Raw genomic sequence first — 26,782 nt, forward strand, 5'->3', positions numbered from 1 at the left:
ATTTACTCCTCCCCATCCTATTATGCCGTATGAAAGTTGGGACTGAACTAAACTATAATACACAGTTGTCAAATGGGTGATATCAAGGCATTTTTTCAAGAGTTTGAATCTTGATATGAATCCTCGAAGTTTATTTGTGAGATACGATATATGTAAATCCCATTTCAAATGTCGGTCAATTTTTATACCGAGGTATTTAATGGAGCTGGCTTCTGGAATTGATATATTCTGGTTTATATTCAATGGCCCCATATTCGGCAAATTGTTAGTATAGGAGGTGAAGGGTAAGTATTTGGTCTTTTCCGCATTCAAAGTAAGTTTATTGTATAAAAACCATTTATTAATATTATTGAAATCTTTTTCCGCCTTCGCTTTCAGTTGTTGCCATGTATCGTCACTATAAAATACTGCTGTGTCATCTGCAAAGCTCAGAATAGTTCCTTCAGAGATCATTTTCAATAGGCTGTCTATATAGATGGTGAACAGAAGAGGGCCTAAGACCGTGCCTTGGGGAATCCCGTAGGTAATCGTCCTTTGTGTACTTACTGCACCATCAATATCGACTACTTGCTTGCGGTTTGAGAGATACGATTTCAATAGATCATGCGGCTTACCCCGCATGCCAATTTTTTCCAGTTTCTCAAGAAGCCTTGTATTAAGTAAAGGAAAAAAATTCAATCTCTGAACTCCATTTCAACTTGAACGATTTGTATTTGCTTCAAAATATGGGAAAGTAGCTGTCACAGATGCAAAGCGATTATTTCTTTCAAACCAGTAAAACGATTGAAGATGCGAAGTCTAGGCAACCAAAACAGGGCTTTACAGCGAAAAACGCCTCTTTCTATAGTGAATAATCATCATTACTTTTGTGTTTCGTCAATATGATTTCATTTGATTCAATTCCATCACTCCCTATGTTGAATTTTGATTGAAAAGTCGGTCGATAAATAAAAACCATCAACTTCAACAGTCATCGTCAGTCACTACAAAAACACAATTCAATATAGAATATTGTTTCTAGGGGAACCTGGGCAGAGTGAACACCTTGAGCAGTTTTTAATTATTGTCGTTTATACTATAATTCCAAAATAGCAGGCATTGAATTCTCAGAGATGACTGACGTTTTTGCCTCAATCTGTCTCTTGCAGTGGCGTGCAGAAATTTTAAACAGATGAGAAGATTGGGCCTACTTGAAGACTGGGTATAAATCAAATCATCTGAAGAAACATATCGTTCAGGCCTACACTGTAAAATGGACTGGCACCTATAAGAAAATATTTACTACTCTGGCTAATACCACGAAGGGCGTTGGATTATATCCGACAGGTGTCAGTGCAGGATTCTTCACTGAAGTTATTCCTGCATATGCTGTTGGCGATACCACTGCTGGAATCGATTATCAATTATTGTTCCGATCATTTGGTTCACAGCCAGTCTACAAGTATGCCCACTGACTATATGTGAAAAGTTTCCTTTCCTTATACGAGAAATTTGGCGAATTTTGGATATGCGGTTAGTTAGTACCTCGTTTACCAGGTGGCGCGATGACAAACATGTTGTTTATTGTTCCCTTCAGCTTACTTCGAGGAATGATACAATGGAAGGAATTCAAATTTTAATTGTCGAATATCATGGACCTTTTGTTGATGATGGCCACTACCTTACACTAACGAGATGCCAAATAGCTCGAAACCGGTCTGCCAGTGTGTTCCAATAATTGAAAATATATTGCGGCAATTGTATCGCCAACAACATATGCAGGAATAACTTCAGTGAAGAATCGTGCACCTGTCGGATATAATCCAAAATGCCCTTTGTGGTATGAGCCAAAGCAGTAGTTGTTTTCTGATAGATTTCAGTCCATTAACCTACAGTGTAGGTTGATGGACAATGAACTCACAGTATACTTATAGTATAGCATTTGCCATTAGTATCAATGTATTTATTAGTTACAAGTCGAGTTTACAACAGTGGTTGACTATCCACTTTGCCCATGACCACAGTTGAAGTGGATATGGTACCAGGGCACAGCGAATAACAACATTATTTGGCATGAAATTTAACTCACAAAAAATAACAAACATTGAAACTTGAAAACTTGTGATGCACTGTTTGGAACTTTTGGTGTAGTCATGAGTATTACTGGAGTTTTTTCCAACACCAAAGCATTATTTCAACACCTAGACAGGTGTTTATATCACCAAGTGATCATCTACAAGCGGAAGATTGAACTTCCTCTTGAAGATGTTCACTTGGTGATCGAAACACGTGTCGTGGTGTTGAAATAACGGTTTGAGATCACCAAATGATCATCTTCAAGACGAATATTAAACTTTCTTTCGAAGGTGATCACTTGGTGATCAAAACACGTGTCGGGGTATCAAAATAATAGTTTGCGATCACCAAGTGATCATCTTCGGAAGAAAGGTTGAACTTCCTTCTGAAGATGATCACTTGGTGATCGAAACACATGTGGAGGTGTAAAATAACGGTTTGGGATCACCAACTGATCATCTTCGAAAGGAAGATTGAACTTCATTTTAAAGATGTTCACTTGGTGATCGTAACGCGTGTCATAACGGTTTGCGATCACCAAGTGATCATCTTCTGAAGGAAGATCAAACTTCCTCTTGAAGATCATCACTTGGTGATCTGAACACGTGTTGAGGTGTTAAAACAACGGCTTGGTGTTGAGAAAAAATACAGTAATATTAAATGAAAATTAGAAAAACATTTTGAAACAACATCTAATGATCGCAGTTATCTCAATTATCACTGCCTTCGACACTACTGAGTACAAATGCTAGATACTTCTGGTGTGCCTCAGGTCTCCAACCTGAGTCCTCTTTCGTTTTGACAATTGTTTAATCATTCATGTGAAAATTCAGATTGTGAGCGGTTATGTTTTGCTAATGACTCAAAGTTATTTTCTGTAATCAAGGACGTAGGTGTAATTCTGTAAATCTTCAATCTTGATGCTTGGTTCATCAGTAATAGATTGAAACTCAGTGCAGAGGAAAGTAAAAGTATAACTTATAGTCAGAAGAAGGAGGTTTATACCTTTTCGGACTACGGCCTGTTTCACGATCTCAGTTCATTTTTAGATCTGTCAATGCAAGAAATAATGTAATGCTAAATTCTCTAATATATGCCATATGTATGAATGTCAATTATTCTTTTTCAATGTGATTTATTCTACACCAACTTTCATGATATCATTTGGATTACAATCATTTACCTACTCAATTTAGGTAATAAGAATTGTTCTTATTTTTCCTTCATTCATTTCTCTTCTTTCGAATTTTAGCATTGTGATTATAATTTTGTGAGCATTCTTTTTTGCTTTTTCAAATTTCTATTTCTGCTCTTTCCTGTCACTCTTGTATATTTTTGTAACTTTTGTTTAGATATTGATGTGGGTTTAGCAGAATGTGAAGTGGGTATTAAAACTGATACATATCCAGATTTGATACACATAGCATAGTGATTCATAATAAAATCTAGTTCAACATTTTGGGCGGTCTGCAGAGTTGGATATAAATGTGGGTATTCACCAAAAAAGCGAGCACGAGCGAGCATGAGCATTCGTGTATGTTTGCTCGTGTTCGCTCATTATTGATTACTGATGCAAAATGCTCGTTCACTCTTGTTCGCTCGTGCTCGCTTTTTTGGTGAATACTCACCACTCATCACTTCACATATGATTCTTCTTGCTTGCCAAAACAAAGCATTATTGAATATTTGGTGTTTATTGGACAAATATGAACAATTTGTCTTCCATTTTTCTTGAGCATATACATTAGGCTAATGATTTTTTTCTGCTACATGGAAATTCTGAGATGCATATTTTCTTAAGAAAAATTTTCAATTTCAGTCAATCATTTGTTCGGATGAAAGGCTTGAACTCGATTGTCAAGAAATTAATTTGAAAACTTTGTCAATACCTCTGATAAAAACTTCTGTTAATGAAGTTTCTACTGTATTTCAATTAAAAAAAGTTGAATTGAAATTCCATGAAAAGAAAATTTGTAAATGATTCTTTTCTTTCGTGAACTTGCGATTGTGAAACTTCTGAAGTGATATCACAGTCAGGAATGGAGACCTGAGAGTTTTATGAAAGTTGTAAATATCCAGATTGAGGCCATCTGCGGAAAGAGATTAGATTGCGGATGGGGATTCACGAAGCAGCTCTCGAGAGAAAAAGAATAGGAATATGAAATAAGTAACGAAAGTTCAGTAATACTCGACATTCAATGAAGTGGATTCCGACAAGTTTTGATACTTGGAGTATTCCACGATAGCTTACTCAGCCCCATTTGAAATCAATCCTCAGAGAATATATAATTGCTTTGAAAAATTGTAGGAACAGATCAATATATCATCAATTATATTGAAGAAGGAAGTAATACAAATCATGAAATTATGAAACAACAAAAAATTATTGGCGCTCCGGAGCGACTTCATTGATTCGAGTGGCGTATTTGCTTTTTCAGCTGCAGGAAAACCCGGAAAAACCTGCGGCACCACATTGTCTGACGATCTTGGTCTGCCAGTGTCCACTTTTTCATAGAATGAACTGTAGGGTGTCTCCAGAGGCTTCAATGAATTCAAGATATCACCAGGATATTCAGTGACACGACTATCGTCAAACATAAACCAGTTTGTTTCGTCTTTGACCAATGCGTAATAATGACCAGATTCAATGCCAAAACCACAGTGATCAATGACTGCATGGAGATCATGATAGTGGTCTGCTAAATTGAAGTGTTCATCCATTTCGAACTTTTGTAAGAGTTTGGTGCTTCCGTCAGAGGTTGAGTCATGTTTGAAGATCATCAGTGTTATTATTAGATTGACTGGTGCCTCAGCTATACTTGTTTTTCATAATAGTCAGTCAGTTTGGCGCATGTTTGGCAATACAGTTGATCATCACCCGTTGAACGTCCAATTTTCAGATGATTCAACAATAAGCTTTGCAACAACAGAAATTGATTGGTGCTTCAAGGCGACTTCATTGATTCCACCGACGCATTTGCTTTTTCAGCTGCGAGAAAACCCGGAAAAACCTGAAGCACTACATCGTCTGACGATCTTGATCTGCCAATGTCTTCTTTCTTTTTCATAAGACAAAATATAGGGTGTTACCATAGGCTCCAAGTTCCAGAAAAATACTTCCGTTTTTGCTACCTCTGGAACATTTACTACAAAGTAAACAAGTGAGGATTTTTCCAGCAGATGGTCTAGAAACACAAGACGAGATAGACTGTACGGAATCATTCAATCCAGAGCGGTCAGGAGTATTGATTCTGCTATTTTTGTGCTCACGAAGAGTATTCAACAAGAGCCCCAAGAATTTGGAGCAATCCTCTTGAAGTCCTAACGAGTATCTAGTGGACTTCAAACACTCCAGGCAATCGCTTGGTGGGAGAGATGCATGAACAATTGTTTGAGTTCGGTAAGTGAGTTTATACATTTTCAATGTGAATTTATTTTCAGCTGAATATTATTATGCCGCAGTTATACAAGGGAGTAAGTACAGTTAGAAACAAATTGAAGATCTAGATACATTTATTGTATTAGCTTGAAAATATCCTTATAGGACGAAACTGTAGTAACGTTAGTTACAAATAAAAGTGGTTGAAAACATAAAAAGTTTCAATTCTCGTTTCTTCGAAGTCTTCTAAAATGGATAGTTTGCTGAAAAAGGTATCATTGAAGAAACAAAGAGCTCGTGGTTCTAGTGACATAACACCCGGGTTGAAAAGTCCCGGGCCTAAGAAAAAACATGCATTTTTTGTTCAGAATTGGCTTCATTCATCAACGTAATCTCCATAAAGAGCTATATAATCATTCCAGCGTCACTATAACATTCAAATACATCTGATTTCTACGAACAGCCAGTAGCCTCTGGTAGCCAAATCTGACGAATAGAGTGGATGTAGGTTGATGTAGGTAGGATGATCAGGTTGACCATAACCAAGAAACTCATATGAGATGTTTTAGTGAGAAGCAAATTCTGAGTTTGATGGTATTTCCTATGGTATTTCCTCTGATATATATATATATATATATATATATATATATATATATATATATATATATATATATATATATATATATATATATATATATATATATATATATATATATATATATATATATATATATATATATATATATATATATATATATATATATATATATATATATTATATATATATATATATATATATATATATATATATATATATATATATATATATATTACAATGTAGGTTTTCACGGATGGTAGAATATGATGTGCTGTTCTTCCGGGTGTTCATCCGTTGGGTACTATTCGATAGTCGACGTTTCGCCATCATCTCAGATGGCAATATCAAGACGAGTTACTGCTTCGCTTCGAGAGGTGTAACTGATGTTAGGTTCTTCTTGTGGTGTTTTTATATGGTTTCGCTTGCGTAAGTTGTATGGATTTGTTACCTGTTTTCCTACCTGACGGTTGTTGATGGCTTTTGGTAGTTCTCCTACCTGTTTTTCTACCTGAGGGTTGTGAATGTCTTCTGGCGGTTCTCCTACCTGCGATGGTTCATTATCAATTTGTGGTTGTCTTTGGTGGTTGTTTTTAATTATTGATTTCCAAATCCTTGGGATGTTTAGTGAGTCATCCCTTTTGTTGATGAGGCCTTGCTTTTCGATTTCGATTGCTTCCCTGATTTGTCGAATTCTTGGGTTTTGCACCTGTGCTATCTGTTTCGTGGACTCAAAATTAATCTTGTGACCTGTTTGTAGATGGTGTTGAAAGAGGGCAGAGGAGGTTTGTTTTGTTCTTATCGAGTTTTTGTGCTCCTGGGTTCTGGCAGATATACGTCTGTTGGTCTGACCGATATATTGTTGTCCACAGTCCTCGCATGTGATGCTATATACTCCTTGGTTTTCTAGGGAGATTCTCTCTTTCGGTCTGGGCAGCCAACTGGATATCGTTTTGTGTGGTTTGTAGGTTGTCCGAATGTTTTTACGTCTTAGTATTCTCCCGATTTTGTCGGTCACACCTTTGATATAAGGTAGTGTCACAGATTGTCTGTCGTGTGGAGAGTCTTCTCTTGATCTAGGGGATGTTTTTTTGGTTCTTCTTTGTTTGTCGATGGCCTTTTGAATGATCTTTGGTCCGTAACCATTTTGTCGCAGAGCCGTTGTTGTCTCCTCCAATTCTGTTGCCCTGTTTGTTGGTTCTGTTAGGCGGAAACTGCGGGATATCAACGTGTTGGCTACGGATTGTAGCTGGGTAGGGTGGTGGTGTGATGCTGCTTGTAGGTAGCGGTTGGTGTGTGTGGGTTTTCGTTAAACTGTATAACCCAAGTTGCCAGTTGGTTTTCGTGTTATGAGTAGGTCTAGGAAAGGTAGCTGCCTGTTCTTCTCTCTTTCGGTAGTGAACTGGATGCGGGGATGGATGTTGTTCAGGTAAAAATTTTAGCAGCTACAGAGAAGGAAACATATCAACTACATATACAACTGAGCCAGACTCTGCACCCTTACATCTGGACCGAAATTGACAAAATCACCGCCTGGAGAACAGAGACAAACACACAAACAAAAACAGAAAAACTTAAGAAAAAGTTTGAGCATCTCGGACACACCACCAAGTCCAACACGACTTCCGAAACCAAAACGGTAGTGTATAACATTTCAGATCACACTCTCACCGACGACGAAACACACGTACTCAGTAGAGGTTTCAATTTTGCTATCACACCAAAAACAGTCCCAAATGAGGAAATAATCTCCAGTTTGGAAGCCACGTTACAAGACATGCCACCAGAGACCGCAGAGAATATACGACATGAAGTTGCACATGTCCTAAAAACACAAAAACCACCCAAATCCAACTTACCAAGGAAAGAAAGAGATGCCCTTCAGAACTTGAAAAATAACAAGAACATCATAATAACACCGGCAGACAAAGGCAATGCGACAGTAGTCATGAATACCACGGACTATCAAAAAAAGATGATGAACATCCTCCAAGACGGTTCTTATAAACCATCAGCCAGAGACCCGACGACATATTTAGAGAAAACCACAAAGGCCAAAATCCAGTCTTTCAAGCTAGGTCGGGAAATCGAGCAGAAAACCATACCTCGGGAAAAATCCAGCAAATGCCCGAAGTTGTATGGCCTTCCAAAAATTCACAAGACGGACGTTCCACTAAGACCAATAGTGAGTGCCATCAACTCACCGACACAAAATCTAGAGAAATACCTATCCAAAATCATGCAACCATGCAAAACGATATCCAGTTGGCTGCCCAGACCGAAAGAGAGAATCTCCCTAGAAAACCAAGGAGTATATAGCATCACATGCGAGGACTGTGGACAACAATATATCGGTCAGACCAACAGACGTATATCTGCCAGAACCCAGGAGCACAAAAACTCGATAAGAACAAAACAAACCTCCTCTGCCCTCTTTCAACACCATCTACAAACAGGTCACAAGATTAATTTTGAGTCCACGAAACAGATAGCACAGGTGCAAAACCCAAGAATTCGACAAATCAGGGAAGCAATCGAAATCGAAAAGCAAGGCCTCATCAACAAAAGGGATGACTCACTAAACATCCCAAGGATTTGGAAATCAATAATTAAAAACAACCACCAAAGACAACCACAAATTGATAATGAACCATCGCAGGTAGGAGAACCGCCAGAAGACATTCACAACCCTCAGGTAGAAAAACAGGTAGGAGAACTACCAAAAGCCATCAACAACCGTCAGGTAGGAAAACAGGTAACAAATCCGTACAACTTACGCAAGCGAAACCATATAAAAACACCACAAGAAGAACCTAACATCAGTTACACCTCTCGAAGCGAAGCAGTAACTCGTCTTGATAATGCCATCTGAGATGAGAGATGATGGCGAAACGTCGACTATCGAATAGTACCCAACGGATGAACACCCGGAAGAACAACACATCATATATATATATATATATATATATATATATATATATATATATATATATATATATATATATATATATATATATATATATATATATATATATATATATTTATATATATGTATGAAAGAAATAATATTTAAATTATTCCTAGAAATGAGCAAATCCATGAACATTTCACCAGAAATAATCCTCAACTTTATCAGCCTTATAGTGGATTGACGTTATCGAAGAATCACCTCATGTGCTGTGGGATAAAACTATATAATAAGCTTAGAGATGACATTAAGTGTTCAAACATCAATGTCTTCAAAAGGCAGCTCGAAGTTTTTCCATTGCAGAAAGCATACTACTCTGTGGATGAGTTTCCCCTTGAATCATAATTTGATTGTAGCTAAGTAATTTTATTTTCATTTAAGTTATGCTTTGTATTTGATTTTTTATAATAGTTTGACTTGTTTTATCAGCCAGTATTTTATTATGATGTTCGCCCAATGTGATTGTAAATGAAAACTGATTCAATAAATGTTTGATTGATTGATTGATTGTAGAAGCAATCCGAAATTCAATTATTGTAGTTTATCCATTGTTTTGATTGGAGTGTGACACGATTTGTTGTCTTGATGAAACTTTTTTTTTCCTTGTCATATGTGGTCATTTCTTTGCAATTTAGGCCTTCAAAAGCTCCAATAACTCTATAAAATATTCGCCGTTGATTATATTTCCCTTCTCAAGATAGTCGATGAATATAACACCACGCACATCTCAGAACACTGAGGTCATAACCTTTCCAGCCGATTGTTGTGGTTCTCCAGTTGCTCTCTACTCAGATGACGATCATTTTGATTCCGGAGTGTAGAGATGAATCCATATTTTATCCATTGTCACATATCGATACAAAAATTCTGGTTTGTTCTGTTCAAACATGGCCAAACACTGCTCAAAATCATCAAGATATTCTTGTTTCTAGTCAACAGTGAGCTCGCGTGGCACCCACTTTAAACAGAGCTTTCTCATAGTCAAATTTTCATTCAATATAAAGCCAACATGTTCTTTACAATGTCAGCTAACTCACTCACTCTTAGCACAATAAGTCACAAACTTATTAGTAAAATATTATGAAGGTTAGTACTAACTCAAAAAGCATAATAACACTAGCGCCACCTATATGTTAGGCCCGAAACTTTCAGCTCACGTAGTAGAAGCATGAATTATTGATTTAGTGCACATACTTAAACACAGAGGAATGATTTTTCTGGGAAAATTATTTTTCTCCAAACAGGCACATGGAGATTCTTATTACGCTTGCCAGAAAACAGGGGTATCCTACTTTAAACTTGAAGGGCGATTCCTGGTTAAGCCAAAACCCAACAAAATACAACACAATTGTTACTCTATGGTGGTCAGCAGCTGGTGTGATTCACTATAACTTTCTGCAACCTGGCCAAACCATCACAGCAGAGTACTGTCATGAGGAAATCTACGAAATGTATCGACATTGGACCAGCAGTAGCCAACACTGGTCAACATAAGAGGTCCGATCTGACTCCACGACAACGCCCCTTTGCACGTTCAACAAATCACCTTGCAAACATCAAACGAATTGAGCATCGAAGTTCTGTCTCATCCACCATACTTTCCAGACCTCTCGGCAACCGACTACTATCGTTTCAAGCATTTCGATAACTTTCTCACCATATTGCGCACGGCTAGTGTAAACCTTGAAGTAGGAATGGGTCAATTGAGGCTGGGCCTATGGCGGGAAGCGCTTACTGCGCAACCTCTGCTGCAGACAACCAGAGATGCGAATGAACCAAGGTTTGTGTTTAATGAACCCTACAAAATACAAATAGAACAGAACACAGAGACAGATGCTACAAATGCAATACGCATATATATAGACGGCTCAAAAACCAAAGAAGGCTCAGGATGTGGAGTGTACTCTAGATCACTAAGCCTAAGGATTAAGTGGGGAATGGGAAAAAATACCCGCGTGTTCCAAATAGAATTGGCTGGTATCTCAATCGCCACAAAAAAAATAACCAAGGAAGGAATTACTGGCAAAAACATAACAATCTGCACTGATATAGCAAACAAGCCCTATTAGCCTTGTACAGGCAAAATGTAACCTCAGGGCTAGTACCAGAGTGTCACCAAGATTTAGCCAAAGCCTTGGTAGATAAAAATATACTGAGGTAGATTAGAGTTCGCGATAGGGGTAAAGGTAATCTCATTACCGACTCGTTAGCCAAGGAAGCAGCTGGAATGAGAATTTCAAACCCAGAGGCACCTACAGCCTGATGACTTCGACAATTGCGGAACAAGCCAAATGTTACACACATGCTCAATCCCTAAAAAGATGGGATGGAATCAAAGGATGCAATGTTGCCAGGATCACCTTGGGTAATCACCTTGGGTGATCCTGGTAAGCTGAAGCTGGCGATGACCAGGAAAAATCTACGCTTAACAGTAGTATTTCTGACAGACCACTTTCAATTAAGGACACACATCCATAAATATGGCTGGTGGACACACATCTATGCAGGATATGTGAACAGGAAGATGAGACTGTCAGGCATGTCCTGTGCGAGTGCCCGGAGTTATCGTCAATAAAAGAGTGTGTTTTCTTCGAGTCTTGGCCTACACCTGCCGATATGAAAGAGATGTATCCCACTGACCTGTCCACCTTCCTGGGCAGGACAGGATGAACGATGACCTAGGATGACAACTCCTCGGGAGGATGTACAATGAGTCAGATGTGGCCTAAGTGCTGTGGGCTTACACTCACCCTCCCTACTCTACAGATACAGTACTTTCTCACCAGCAGAAGCTCTGTCAATCAGAACCAGGCAAAAACGGTTTTCGTCCACTTTATCGATTATCGATCGCACAATTTCCATGCCAGCTAAAGCAATCGACTTGTATTACGTTTATAAAAGTGTACTGAATTAGGGCACGTACACAAAACTGCGATGAGACGCGATGCGAATTCGCAACGCAGAAAGTTGCGACACGAATTGCTGCGATGCGAATTCTTGCGGCAAATGGCTCCCTAGGGTGATCATTCCTTCGACGACCGTCAACCGTACTTGACGTATTTTGAAAACTAGGTCGTGTACAGGTACTAGATGTGGGAGGTGACATGGATCGTAAAAAGAAGTGTGCACTTTTGTTATTGCTTAGGAGATACAGGCAGAAGAAACAAAGAAGATTTTGGGTTCATCCCAATCAATTCGTAAGTTCTTGCGATGCGTAGTGCGAGCTCGCAGATTTTTGCGTTGCGGCGTCGCTCCGCAGTTTTGTGTACAAGCCCTTAAATGGCGCTTATTGAATGAGTATTCACTGAGATTTCAGTTTGAAGTCTACTAATAAAGATGAACAAAACTTTTGAAACAACCTGATTTGAAGTATGTACTTCTAATTGAAAAGGGGATATTTTCAGGAGATATTAGTTTTGGCTTTCTACCAACATCAATCATCATAAAACAAAAAATATGGAAAACTGTAGCTATTTTCTATATCTCTTTCTTCTGGAGTTTCCCGCGTTTCTGTTTGATGATGGTAAGATAGAAAGCTGAACGAATTTTTTACTCAAAAAATGATTTACACATTCTTTCAATTTTGTTGTCGCGATCAATTTGAAATCCTGGCATACATTTTAAGACTTTCATTATTCCCAGTCCATCACTCATTTCAAAACCACTCGGCGATCTCAACGGGATCCTAAATGCGAAAAACGAGAAAACGCTGAATCGCATACATTTTTCAGTCAGCAAGTTCATCTTCTTGGGCTCTCTCGTCTTTGATATGTGAAAGGCAGCATAAACTGAATCGTTGATATTTTGATAACAGAGGTTTTTCTTGATGACCCTTCTTGCAGAAGATTCAGGAGTTCACCAGTTTTAAGAATAATGTGAAATCAAGTAATTCAAATGAAACCAGGAAAAGTCAAAAGTCAAGTATTTCTGATTTTCCAGGTTGAAAAAAGTGAGTTTAACTGCAATTTCCTCCGAATTAATTTCATTCCATGCTCTATAGAATATTTTCAACTCGTTCAGGTATAATGTATTGAAGTATAGACAGAACTGGAATTGAGAATTGGAGAGAGCGGTCAGAACATTTATTAAGCATAAAATAAAGCAGAATGAAACCCGAGTCAGCTGAAACTTTCACAATAGATTGATACAAGTGAAATAAACTATTCATGGTTATGAAACTCATCACTCTCATATAATTTATTGGGTCACATATCCAGTTCTCAGTTTTTGTAATGGAAAATTTTATGAATATCATATTGATATTGTTCAAGAAACTTTGTTACTACACATTATCAAATATTTGTATGCCATCGTGAGTATTTCCTATTCATTTATTTTCTTGGAAATATGAATATGCTTCCCTGCGAAGTAGTTGTGTTAATTTTTATGAACTCATGATATCGCCTCTAGACTTCAAGGAAAAATGTAAATGAATATTTGATGATCTATAGAGGCAATTTTTACGTCCTTTCTTTCTGTAACTTATCATTTTTTTACTATTTCACCTAAATGTTGCATTACAAAAAACTGTTTCGAAAAAACAAAAAAGTTTCTACACATGTTTCACTTCTTTTTATCGATTCACGTATTCAATTCATTGTTTTTCACTGCCCTGAAAAAGCTCTTCATCAGAAGCGGAAGCTTGGCAAAGTAAAGCAAAGTTTTTCATTTCGATTTTTGACTGAGAAACCTCCTCAATCCATTTTCCTGTACATTTTTTCATGAAATAATTTAATAAAAATCAAAAGATGAAGATGAGTATCATTCTGATCAATCCGAAGTTGACAACTCAAGAACCACCGGTAAACAGCTGTTTCAGCCTGTTGGGCGTCATTAGTACCGGCAGGCGGTCCTCGATTGAAGACAAAATTTTAAGGATCAAAGAAAGTACTTGATAGATATAACTGCGTAAACGCAAGCAAAATATAAGTGGAACCACTCATTAGAGTGACACCCAAGCTAACTTTGGTGTCACAAGCTAACTTAGATGTGTTCGAAAAGGTTTTCGCTGTCAGCAACCTAAAGCCAGGGTTCAATCAAGCCATTTTCGAAGAAGTATGACTACACTAAGCTCTCAATCTTCCTAGTTCTCAGGTAGTGATACGGTTCAGAAATTTTGTGACTTGACACCGGATTCTTAATCTACCTACTTCCCAGGTCTCCGCGAGTGTCCCAATCTGCCTAATCCTGGGGAATGGGGATCACCTCCCCATTCCCCCTTCCGGGCTAAGTGCACTGAGTTGAAATCTTCCCCACACGGGTAATGTGTGCAGAACATCCCATCTTGTTCATCCACCCCCGCTTCTCCGGAGAGGTCCTCAACTTACTGATGGGCACTTCAGCAAGATTGCGTCTGACCTACTGCGGTCGAAAACCAGCCTTTAGGTGCTTTCAGAGGTTTTTGTATGAAAGTGTTTAATTATAAAGTTATTGCAAAGCGCTTTCGACTTTCGTCATCAGCAGTGCTCACCTGAAAGTAAGTGATCAAATTGAAAAGAAAGTTTTGTGAAAATTGAAGTTCGCAAAAAAAATTTAAGGTTATGGAATTTGGAAAATAGTTCATGATTACTTACTTGTCAGGCAGCATGAAGTATCAAAAAGATTACATGGCACATTTGTAATATTTGACTTATATAAAACAAAATATGCTGAGAACCAAGAAAATACATTTTTGGATTGAGGCCATGTGGTTCAGTCAGAGTATTATATGGAAGAAGGGCAAGTTGGGACAGGATGTGTCAAGTGTCATGTTAAAATGATGGTACCAACTTGAAGAGTGATCCATTATGGATATAAATCAATTATGTTGTGGAGAAGCCAATATAGAATAAAGTATATTAGTGATGAATTTGATTAATTAACAATTCATAATCCTTTCACGAAGGGGAAGTAAATCTCTGTTTAAGTTCACTTGAGTATTCAAACAATGATCATTATTGGAAAGTTCTTTGGAAATCTCCAACTCTTCACACTCTCAATTTTATTGAGTCGTGACTTTACTTGAATGTAATTATTCCGTGGAGCCCTCAAAAACTAACCGGAGACGCGTGTTTTCAAACCACGAACAAGTGTTTCTCAGCGAATCTGCAAATGAAGTGAGTTTGAAATCTGGTTACAAAGTTTTTATACTTACCGGAGCCGCCTGATAGCAACACTTGGGTGTTGTTTCTGATTCCGCTTGGTTGGTATCTTTTGTTATCCCTTTATCGGAATCTGGGGTCATCCCTATCAAATGCTTCGTGTAGATCGCGTAGCGGTCTATTCGGTATGTATCTTGGAGCGTTTACGGCGGCTTGCACGCACGCGTTCATAAACGTCTCGATATTAAGTCTGTATGTCGCTGAGCACTGAGTGCAGGCATACAAGATTATTGGTAGTAGTACGGTCTTCATTATCAGCAACTTCACTTGAAGTCCCATGTTACTTTTGAGACCTATAATTGGATAAAGGTTTTGTCTGGCAGCTCTCGCCAGCTCTATTTCCTGCCGTACGTGGTTCCTCAACGTGGTTCCTCCACCCTTCAGTCGAGGGTGGTCCTTCGTTGGTCCACGGAATCTCTTGTCCGGTGACTTCTCCTTCCGGGTGTACAAGCTTCCGGGTGAACAGTATCACCTGACTCTTGTCAGGGTTCATACTGAATTTCCAAAGGTTGTCCCGTTCCTCTAGTCTATGCGCCTGCTCTTGCAAAGTATCCTGTGATATGTTCCGGGTGAACAGTATCACCTGACTCTTGTCAGGGTTCATACTGAATTTCCAAAGGTTGTCCCGTTCCTCTAGTCTATTCGCCTGCTGTTGCAAAGTATCTTGTGATATGCGTTTGGCTTGTTGATCTCGCCAGCAGAGCTGTGTCGTCCGCGTAGAATGCCACCTTGTCAAAGTTATTCTCTGGCTTGGGCACATCTGCTGTGTATACCGAGAAGAGTTGTGGCGAAAGGACTGCATCTTGTGGGACCCAACTGCGGGTTCACATGCCCTGATCTGGTATTTATTTCCCTGGATGAGTGAAGGGACTGACCGGTAGTGGGAGCGAGGGTGGAGTCGCTCGAGGAACAGGGTTTGACTCGCAGAAGCATGGTGTGCAATGTTTAGAGATGTATGGCGTGACAGTAATGATCTTCATTAGAAGGTTACTTTGTGAATCATCTTGTTTGTTGAGGTAGTTGGTTTTGCGAGTTATCCTGGCCCGGAGAGGTTTTTCGGTGGTAATGGTTTTGGTGTTTTCGAAGCCTATCGTGTGGCCTGTTCCACGATGCTGTTTGAAGAAGGATGAGGCTGGATCTGATTTACGGACAGCAAGCTCATGTTCACATGCTCTTTCGGAAGATATTTCGTTATTCTGATCTATCTAAGTTCTGAAGCAGATGAAACATGGTATTTCGTACATGCCCTGCAGTTGGATGGATCTATAGATTTGTTATTCGGGATAGTCGCTTTGGCAAGGAGCGGATTCGAGTTCGTCTACTTCATCGGATCTATTGTGGCTGTCAGTGAGTCTGTGTTTTGTATGAGAGAAAATTGAACAGTTTTTAATTAGGCAAGATCATCATGGGACTGAGCATTGTCGTAGCAATTTGTTCTGGTTGGTTTTCGATTAACAGTGTGTGAGAAGGAATCATTGGATTTTTCTCCATAGTTATTTCCATCAAGTACTCTTTTTGGTTCTTTACATTTTGTCTTCAATCGAGGACCGCCTGTCTGGTACTGATGATACCCAACAGGATGTAACAGCTTGGCTATAACCTGTAACCTGACTGCAAATGAATAGAGCACTTCCAACCCCAATATCTCTCACACCCGGTAACCACCCTTACATACTATTCGTGTGTAATTTAACTTTGGATACAGAATGAAGTATATAGGTACGCACATCCCAGTCTTTGAATAACCATTGTAGGTAAAAATATGCAATAATTTTAATCGTCGAAAAATTATGTTGAAACTATACTGAACAAAGAGTGAGAGTATTATCTAGCTACAACAACGGAAGTCACCGAACATGGCATCCCAGCCAAACTTCATGTTAGAAACTGACATTCCATTAATTCTGGTTGCTCGATTATTCAAGTCACTGCTTTATAGATAGACAAATAAAAACACTACTCTTATTGGGAAAAGTGACAATGAATGTCAAATTGTAACAAAGAGTCGAAACTTTCAATTAGAAATATATTCTTGCAGTTATGCATGCGGTTATCCGCAGAGAAGTCGGGAAGCTCGCTTTGCAAGGACAAACAGCGGTAAACCCACCACTATCCATCAAAAGTAAAGCTTGGGCTTCTACCGAAGCGCATTTTCTTGCGAATTTTGATGCGGCGTCCATCCATTTTATGGCAAAAATACACACAATTTCATTTTAAAATTCAGAAACAACAAACAAAATTTCCATATGAATTCGCAACTTCCTCTGGTTTAAATATAAATCTCTTGCCTTGGATAAAAATTGATTGTGGAGAGAATACCGTTGAAAGTTACTAGGAATAATGAGTTTCATTATGGAATGTTGACAAAGAATGATTATTGTTCAGAATAACTTTTTTGTACAACTGTTATTGAAAATGTCATTATAATTTTTGTCAAGAGTATTGAAAGATGATGTTCACAAAGTAGCGTATTGAAAACATTCTTAACACTAATGTCAAAAGTATTTCCGACACGATTTTTTTTGATATCAGGCAAAAATAATAAAATGAGAAAAATAATTAAAACATAATTATTTAATTTTCAAATGAACAATAGATATAGATACAATTAAATTATGTTACAAATAATCTGAGTTGACATTTTTCATGGGCATTTACATTTAATTTTTGAAGTGAAGAGGACGATGTTGTAATGCTGGAGCAACTGTTGGGATTATTCTTTCAGCAATAGTCTTTTTATAAAAAATAGATTGATCGATGTAACACTCAGCTACTGCCGTAGACTTCCATCCTCCGTTTGAATCTGTTTAAAATCTGTTTTTCCGTTAATCAGCTGTCACCCCCATACGAACGACAACTCTCAAAAGTTGAGAACTTGTGCGAGCTAAAGACTAACGAGGTCTTACCTTTCAACATGTGATTTCTAACACGTGATTATTAATATCCATTATCTTTGCTCCTGATTTTGCTAGATAAGAAGCAGTAGACCTTCTGAAACAGTAACCTGTGTATTCCTTTGGTTCCGTGAGGTTCATAAACTCAGCAAGGGTAGAGAACATTTTGCCAAAACGTGTTTATATCAACTGGGTTGGCACAGCATTTATCATTTGAATATTTCAGAAAAAAAAAAGATGATTGATAGCAGATGGACGTAATGCACCGTATTTATTGAAATAGTCAATGTTTTTTTCAAAAATGCAGAAATAACGACCTGTTTTCGTTTTTGTATTTCTAATTTGAACAATCAAGGACTTATCCATTGATTCAATGGCTTTTTATAATGAATAGCACCGCTCTTTACACTGTGCCATATACTCCGAAAATAGTAGCAGCTTTTCTCATCAAATATTTTCCATCTCGCGCCTCATTTATAAGCCTCTGGACTTGTTCAACCGTGAGAGTTTTTGATTCTTTGGGCCTATAACTTTCATCTTTCCGCTTCAAGAATCCTATTACCTCAAAATATTTTTTTGTATTAACACCATTTTAAACGAGCGCACTCAACTTTATCAGTGAAAACTTGCCCCACAAATTTGACGAGTTCCATTTTTTATTTATCTTATAAATAGGCTACGAAGACGATTTCGCTAAAATTTCCTTCAACGTTTTTGAGTCTACAGAATGAGAATATGCGATGTCGTACTGCTGAACCGATTTATTTGAAACTAGAAACTTGAAACTTTTTGCAACCTCTTCAATATCTTCAGGAACACACAATTCCCAACTGTTTGAAAAAAATCTGTTTGAAATGTTTTTCCGTTAACTGTCGCCCCCATAATAACGACAACTCTCAGAAGTTGAGAAACTTGTGCGAGCTGAGGACTAACGAGGTCTTACCTTTTAACGTGTGATTCCTAACACGGTTAGGAATCACTAATGTTCTTCATTATGCAAGACACTGAACACCAGCAAGAACTTTGAATGTAACCAGGTGTTTCGGCGTCACCTGACACGGCAAACTTCAAAGCAAATGCGATAACATGAAAATAGTTAACTGACAAGAGATGTCAAAATGTGTTTTTATAGAGATAATAAATTTATCTATTTTATTATGAAAATAGGACCGCTGTACAGAAAACTTTGTATGATATTTGTGTTAAAAGTAGGTTTTAATGCTAATATCATGAATGAGACCATTTCTTCACTAGAATTGTCTGACAGTTCAGTTTATGAAATATGGTTTACTTAAAAAACTGAAGTTTCAAATGAGGAAAACAAGACGTTGTAAAAAATATGATACCAGAACACAACATACAAAAAAATCAGGGTTCACAATACAAATTCCCAACAACAGAAGTAGAAACAGTCTGATATCTGATATTATCGGGCTGGAAGTCCGAAGAGAGCAGGTCACTTCAAATAATGGTGAATGCTTCAGCCGCATTTCTTTCTTCATTTTACCAATGTCTCCAGCGAATTCGGGAGTATACTTGTGGAAGCAGTGAAAATCTTTCTCGCTAAATATCAGCACGAACTTTCGCATATCTCATCTCATCAAAATGGACAGTGAAAAACAAACTCGCTGCTTCAAATTTAATTCTGGACTCATAGTGAATTGAAGTAGGAAGGAGCTGTATCAATTTGACGAAAACATTTAGAAGATTATGCATCTTCTTAGGAATTTCCATCACAAATCGTCTGTTCCACGGTTTTATTTCCTCCGATAACAAAAGGGCATGGACTACTGTGGCTACAAAAGAATAAGCCGTATGGAACCCGTGGGTTGGACGCGTCCTCAGGCGGATAGGGAAGCGGTCAGGGGACTAGAGGCCCTGTCCGGAAAGCCAATGTGGTCATACGGACGGAGTCGCCGAACTCCTGGTGAGTGGCAGAAATAAGTAGAGTAAGGGGAACTAAAACCCCTAAAAGCCTTTGCAAAAGATGCCACTGAGGACCAGCCTACCCAAGCTAAGGTGAAAGGAATCGTGCCGTGAATGGCCGCAGGGTGATATGCGGTCACGAACGATACCCTTGGGGAACTGGTAATGCTCTGGTAATGCGGGGCTCTGCCAGAGGTGATCAACTCTTCCCTTGCGACTCGTAGAAACACACATGAATCAAACAACACAAACAAAAACCAATCCCGAGGCTGCACAGATGTGCTCACTTCAATCTGAGGCAGTGACTGGGGATGATCAGAAATGTTCCCCCCAATCTACCACTTGGAATGAGGCTGGACATAGTAGATCACCTCCAACAGCAAGGGCACTTCCTGCGGCAAGGAACCGGCTGCCTCTCCAGGAAAGCTCCCTCACTTGTGCACCTCCATGGAGGGAACCCCAAAAAGGTTGAAGAAGCCGCGCAACGACAGTAATATCGCTGCACCTTCCAAAACCTTTGCGGAGACCACCGTGAGACACCTCAAAGTTGCCAAAGAGAGTTTGTGCTGGGCGAGTCTTGGCCTACACCTCCTACAATATGAAGGAGATGTCTCCTAGTGACCTGTTCACCTTCCTGGAAAGGACAGGATGGACGATTACCTAGGAGGAGAACTTCCCGGAAGGATGTACAATGGGTCACATGTGGACTAAGTGCTGTGAGTCTACACTCACCCTCCCTATTCTACAGATACAGAAACCGTATGCAACATCAAAAACTTTCGAAACAGTTTTGATCGATTCTATGGGGTTACCCTCTTTATCAATTTCATGAATATTTTGAATTAATCTAAAGTTATTGGTCGTTATGTTCGTATATCGTTATGGTCGTATGTTAATGGAGGAAACTGAACAATCGTGTATAGTGGTTGTGTTCAATTCTATTTATATAATTATATTGATTAGTAAAACATTATTCCGACATATAGTTGCCGGATATCAAACACTTGCATATCCAAGGTGTATCTTTGTAGATCGGTAGGACATAAACTTCAATGTCTGATACCCACTAGCAAACTATAACTGAGAAATTGATCAACCAGAGCATATGGTACATGTTTAATATTTGTTGGAGTGAAAAAATGGAATAATAATGGCAGTTGATTCACATACAGAGGAAAAATGCCCTCGATACAAAGTATTCTGGTAGTACTATCCTCGATTATTGAACTTCACGGTGAAGATCAACTCATAATTGGCAAACTTGGTAACTTAACAAACATTATCACCAATGGATGTTTTTCAAATTCTATAAACTTCAGTGAAAGGGAGGCATTTCGAATAGGAATGCCCTGATAGCTTTAAGAAATGAAAGTATGAATATATAATGAAGTTTAATCAATGGATAAAATCAAATCCTAATCTTTCATTTGCTAGCATGTCCAAGTTCATGAATTATTTACATGAATGTGACTTATATAAACCCTCATGGTCAAGAAATGATGTATATACATTATATATATTATAGTGTAGGTTTTCACGGATGACGGAAAATGTGAAGTTGCTTTTTCGTGTTTTCATCCTTTGTGTATTTTCCAAAGGTCGACGTTTCGCCATCATCCCAGACAGCGTAACTAAGACTCCTTACCGCTTGTTTTTCGTGAGACTTAACTCAACGATACGTAATTATATCGTGCTCATTATCATGTATGTGCCTGAGGGTGTGAAATGAATAGTTGCAATGAATTCAGCCCTTCTCATTCCCAGAACGGATTCATTATCCCCGGAACGTGAAGAAACACCGGTTACTCGCCAATACCGTAAAAGTGCCAGAAGGCTACCCACCCTCAAGGCCGCGTTATGTCGTTGAATATAGGCTGTGAATGCATTTGCTGAACGTGCCGACATCAAGTGCATTAGGGTATCGGCCGCTTTCCGGTAGGCATTGCCCCTGGTGTCTGGAACCTCTATACCCATCACGCAGCTGCGGTAGACTAAGGTGTTCAAAGCACCATCCTGGCAGTACATGATGAACCCTTTTTCAATTTTATCCCACTCGACCTTAGAAAATCGAAAATCAGCTGATTCGATAAGACGAGGTCTTCATCCTTGTGTTGCTACTGAAGTGAAATAATCTCTGCCATTCTCATGTGGGCCTTCTGCTGAACGGGTTTCAACTCGGTGACAGAGTTGTAATCACCTCGTTTGGTGTCGTAAACTACACCGCTAGCTAGCTTCTCCTTCTGAAAAAGTTAGCTTCAACCATTTTGATCCAGAATACTGAGATATGTTTGAACTCATCAACGATATGTAAATGAAAGATAGATGTTGAAAAAAGAAACATTCAGGTAAGGTTGAGGAAATCCACAACTTCCTGAATCTCTTATGGACTGAAGAAAAGATCTACGATGCATTGAATTGGAAAACTGTAAGAGGATTCATATACAAGTGTTAGGAATGAACCAAAGAACTGATTATCAAAACATCGTGAAGTGCCTTTATTATTTTTCATAAAATTTCTGTTTTTTTTACATTATTTTTATTTGCATACCAGTTTACTTATTGTTCAACACATTCATTGAGTCATTGAATTTTTTTCGCGAATTAGCATCTCTAAATTTTCACATTTTTCCAAGATAAAACACAAACACTACAGGAAAATCCCTATGGCACCCTTAGAGCGGTGCCTCTGTGAAAGTAGAGATTCACATTGGATTTGATCCATTTGGGATTTTTTTCTCAGGAAGATTATTTCACATAAGCTCAGTTCTCCAAATTAAGAAGTTCTCAAACAGTAAAGTTCGAGGTGTACTAAGTTGAACCCCAAAATGATGAGCAGCCACAGTCCATCGCGTATTTTTTATATGTATCGCTCTTGGTGGAATCAAATATGCCCAACCACTTGAACACTCACCGTGAAAGTATTTATAGAAGAGAGGCAACTGTCCAACCTTTTTTCGATGTTCCAGATAATCTAAGTTCGTGCTTTGTTAAAATTGACAAATATGATGAGTTTTTGGTAGGAGTGGAGTTTATATTCTCAATTATTTACAGTTCTCCTCTAAATCTTTATATACTTTGCATATACAGGTCTCCTAGAACCGAAGTGAATACTTTTATCAGCAGATTAGAAGTTCTTTCAGATCAGCTTCCCATTGGAGCATCTATAATTGTAGCTGGAGACTTTAATATCGATTTCAATTAAATCACTTCAAATACACTTCTTCTTTCAAACCTATTTGATTCATTTGTTCTATCCGACCATGAATGTGTAGTAGACCGTTGTACTTGAGAAAAGTCTCGTTAAATTCCCGCTCCGTTGGGTAGAATTTTCAGTAAACAGAATTATGATAGGTTCTCGCGGCTGTGCGCGCATACAGATTGGAGTACCATTATGCATGAGAACGATCTTTTATATGAATTTCATAAACTTGTGTCAGAACTCTTCAACTCAGACCCATTAGAATATTAAAATGCAGAAAGAAAAAACCATGGATAACAAAAGGGATATCTAATTCAGCAAAAAATATGCGATTCCTTCACAAAATCAAAAAACATGTGGCAAGGGACAATGCGGAGTTTTTTAGTTACTTCAATAAGTATAGAACTATTTATAAAACAGTTAGAAAAGTAGCTAAGAATAACTACTACGCTAGCAAAATTTCTCTATCTAAAAATATCCAAAAGGAGTCTTGGAAGATTGTTAATCTCTTGAGAGGAAAACACAAGTCGGAAACAGTAAACACAAACCTGAAACCCAACGAATTGAACTCTTACTATTGCTCCATCACAGAATATCTCGCAGCTAAAATTTCCCGTAAGTCTGATCCGCTCTCATATTTGGACAGATTACCGCTCCAACCAACTTTCTTTTTTGTACCAACTGATTTTATCGAAGTAAAAGAAGTCATGAGTGAAATAAAAAACAAATCCTCCTCGGGATGGGACGATATTTCAGTGAATATCCTTCTCAAATTACCTGATATAGCTCTGAAACAATTAACTTGTCGTTGTTCCATGGAACATTTCCGTCATGCCTCAAATTGGTAACTATCATTCCCTTTCACAAGGGTGGTGATTTCGAGTCGCCTTCCAGCTACAGACCAATTTCTATTCTAACTATTCTATCAAAAATTGTCGAGAAAATTATGAAGAGGAGAATGACAGCATGTCTCAAAAAATTTATTATTCTAAGTAACCGCCAATATGGATTTCAATGTTCTAAGGACACTCAGGACGTCATTTTCACTTTTTTAGAATCTCTTTATATTAATTTAAATGAACGAGAGGCTGCGGCGGCGATAATATGTGATTTATCAAAGGCATTCGACTGCGTAAATCATGGAATACTGCTCCGCAAACTTGAAGTTTATGGGTTTCGAGGCACGGTACTGTCCTGGCTCAGGTCGTACTTATCGGAGCGTGGCCAAATTGTATCATTTAATGGTATTAAGTCTGGAAAGCAAGTAATTGAGAGTGGAGTGCCTCAAGAATCAGTTTTGGGCCCGAATCTATTTCTCATCTATATTAACGACCTCACCAACTTAGACATCAATGGTGAAATTACTATTTTTGCAGATGATACATCGATTCTATGGCACAACAAAAGCTGTTCAGAGCTCAACTACCACATAAGCATAGATATAGAAAAAGTTAAGAATTGGTGTGATTCCAATCTTCTAGCTTTCAATATAAGCAACAAAAATATCATAACATTCAAGGGCGACTTAGATGATGTTTATTTCGACAAGGAACAAATCTCCATTTCTACGGATAATAAATTTCTGTGACTTCTGATTGATAATAAATTGAAGTTTGGTAACCATATAACAAAACTATGCAATCGATTATCTTCAGGTTGCTTTGCGGTTCGTGTCGTTGCTAATGAGTTGAATTTGGGTATAGCGAAGAACGTATACTACGCACTAATAGAATCTCATCTTCGTTATGGAATCTGCTTCTGAGGCGCTTGTGCTCAGTATTTATTTCAAAGAGTATTCTCTCTCCAAAAAAAGGCAATTAGATTCCTATGTAGTTCTGATTACCGTGAATCCTGTCGTCCCTTGTTTATGCAACATGGAGTTCTGACATTGGTTTGTATCTACATTTTGGAAATGGCTTGCCTCATGCACAAGAAATACCAAGCTATAATTATTTCTGAGTCAACCTATAACACTCGCTCCTCTCACTTGATCTCGCTTCCAATTCCCTCCTCAACCTTAACTCGCAACTCTCTAATTTTTGAGGGCAAGAAAATTTTCAATCACCTTCCCCTAACCTTGCGTGTCATCAAATGCGAAGTCAAGTTCAGAAAATCTGTAAAAACGCTCATAGTTGGGAGGGCCTACTATACCCTGGAAGAATACTCTCAGGATTATTTTTGCTGATATCTCTATCTTTGGCGGCGGTCATATAACGTATGCCTAATTCTTCATATATTTAGAGGTAGTCCTTGTAATTTCAAGTACAAAATGTGAAAATTTTTTCTTTTTGTTTTTCCGGCATGTTACTTCATTCATTTAATTGGCACATCTTAGTTTTTTTGTTCAATGTTATTTTACTTAGTGGTGTAAATCTTGTTGCTTTTGTATATGTAATTATGTCCGCTTATTGTAAGTGTGAATTTATGTGTATTTATGATCTCCTTGCTAACTGTATATTTGTGATGATATCATGGTGACTGTATGCTTTGTCATGAGAATTGTTATTCTTGGACAATAAAGTATATTTTTCAACATTCAAATCATCTATTTCCTCAACAGTGCTTTCAGTTAATGTAAGTCATCACGTCTAACATGCACCAATAAACATTTTGAACAACATAAAAACAAACAATTCTATTCTTCATGTTGTTATTTTTCTCTCATCATGTACAAACACAAAAACAACCTCTACCAATCTATTTCGGAAAATTTTGTACACATCTTCTATAGATCAATTTCAGAGACAATGTGAAACCTTATGTTGGACGCAATCATTAATAATTAATACCATTCACCAATTCACTCGCTTCTCAGAGCAAAAATAACTGGAGAAATGTAATATGTATCGCTTTTCTCAAATACACTGTAGTGTCCCTTGGAGAATATTCCCGAGCATGTCATGAATTTTGGTTCAAAGGTTACATGAAGACAGTTCACATACATTTTTCATCAAATATTTCCATCCTAACTCCAGGTGATACCCCCACGTAAACTTTTGAATAAATAACAACTAATGGAAACCCTTATATTATCTCATACATAATTGAATTTTATGTTCCGTTACCACTTGGAAATATGACGTGTAAGGAAAGGAATTTTCCACATTTATGGTGTTCACAAGGTTTATTTCGATACAGAACATCAAAAGCAAGCCCGTGTGAATAAAATATATGTACTTTCTTAACTTTCTTGGAAAGCTGGATATATTGCATCAAATTTAATTTACGAACCACCAAATGAGTATAAGGGAGATATGGTTTCGTTAATCAAGCGATGCTATTTTTATTTTATCAACATCACTGAAATTACAGAATGTTACTTCCATATATTATTCTTCATCTTAATGAATATGTGAATGAAAACAATAGGAAATTCCCACACCGTAAGCAAAACATCAAAATATGATTGTTCTGCTTTGATGCAGTTCTCAAGATCGATTGAGATCTTGTGAATTCAAAGTTCGAAGTTATTTGGGTTTGGAACATAAAAACTATCACTGACTGAAATTCATCACAATGTGATGCGACAGATGAACATACAAAAATATAAATGGAAGGTAATGTTTCAATTTCTCAAAATTTAGCAAACTACGCTTCTGAATCAGCTGCGATTTTCGTTGCTTACA

At 37.9% G+C, this 26,782-nt stretch overlaps 1 protein-coding gene across 4 annotated transcripts in view; it reads right to left on the reverse strand.

Annotated features, from left to right (window-relative positions):
- The window catches only part of LOC111507244 (Ig-like and fibronectin type-III domain-containing protein 2), a 507,957-nt gene that overhangs the window by 313,557 nt on the left and 167,618 nt on the right, over positions 1 to 26,782 (reverse strand). The window lies entirely within an intron of this gene.

This window comes from Leptinotarsa decemlineata, unplaced genomic scaffold, assembly GCF_025532065.1.
Source record: "Leptinotarsa decemlineata unplaced genomic scaffold, Ldec_3_MD MMD2_tig00004307_RagTag_RagTag, whole genome shotgun sequence".
Classification (NCBI taxonomy): domain Eukaryota; kingdom Metazoa; phylum Arthropoda; class Insecta; order Coleoptera; family Chrysomelidae; genus Leptinotarsa; species Leptinotarsa decemlineata.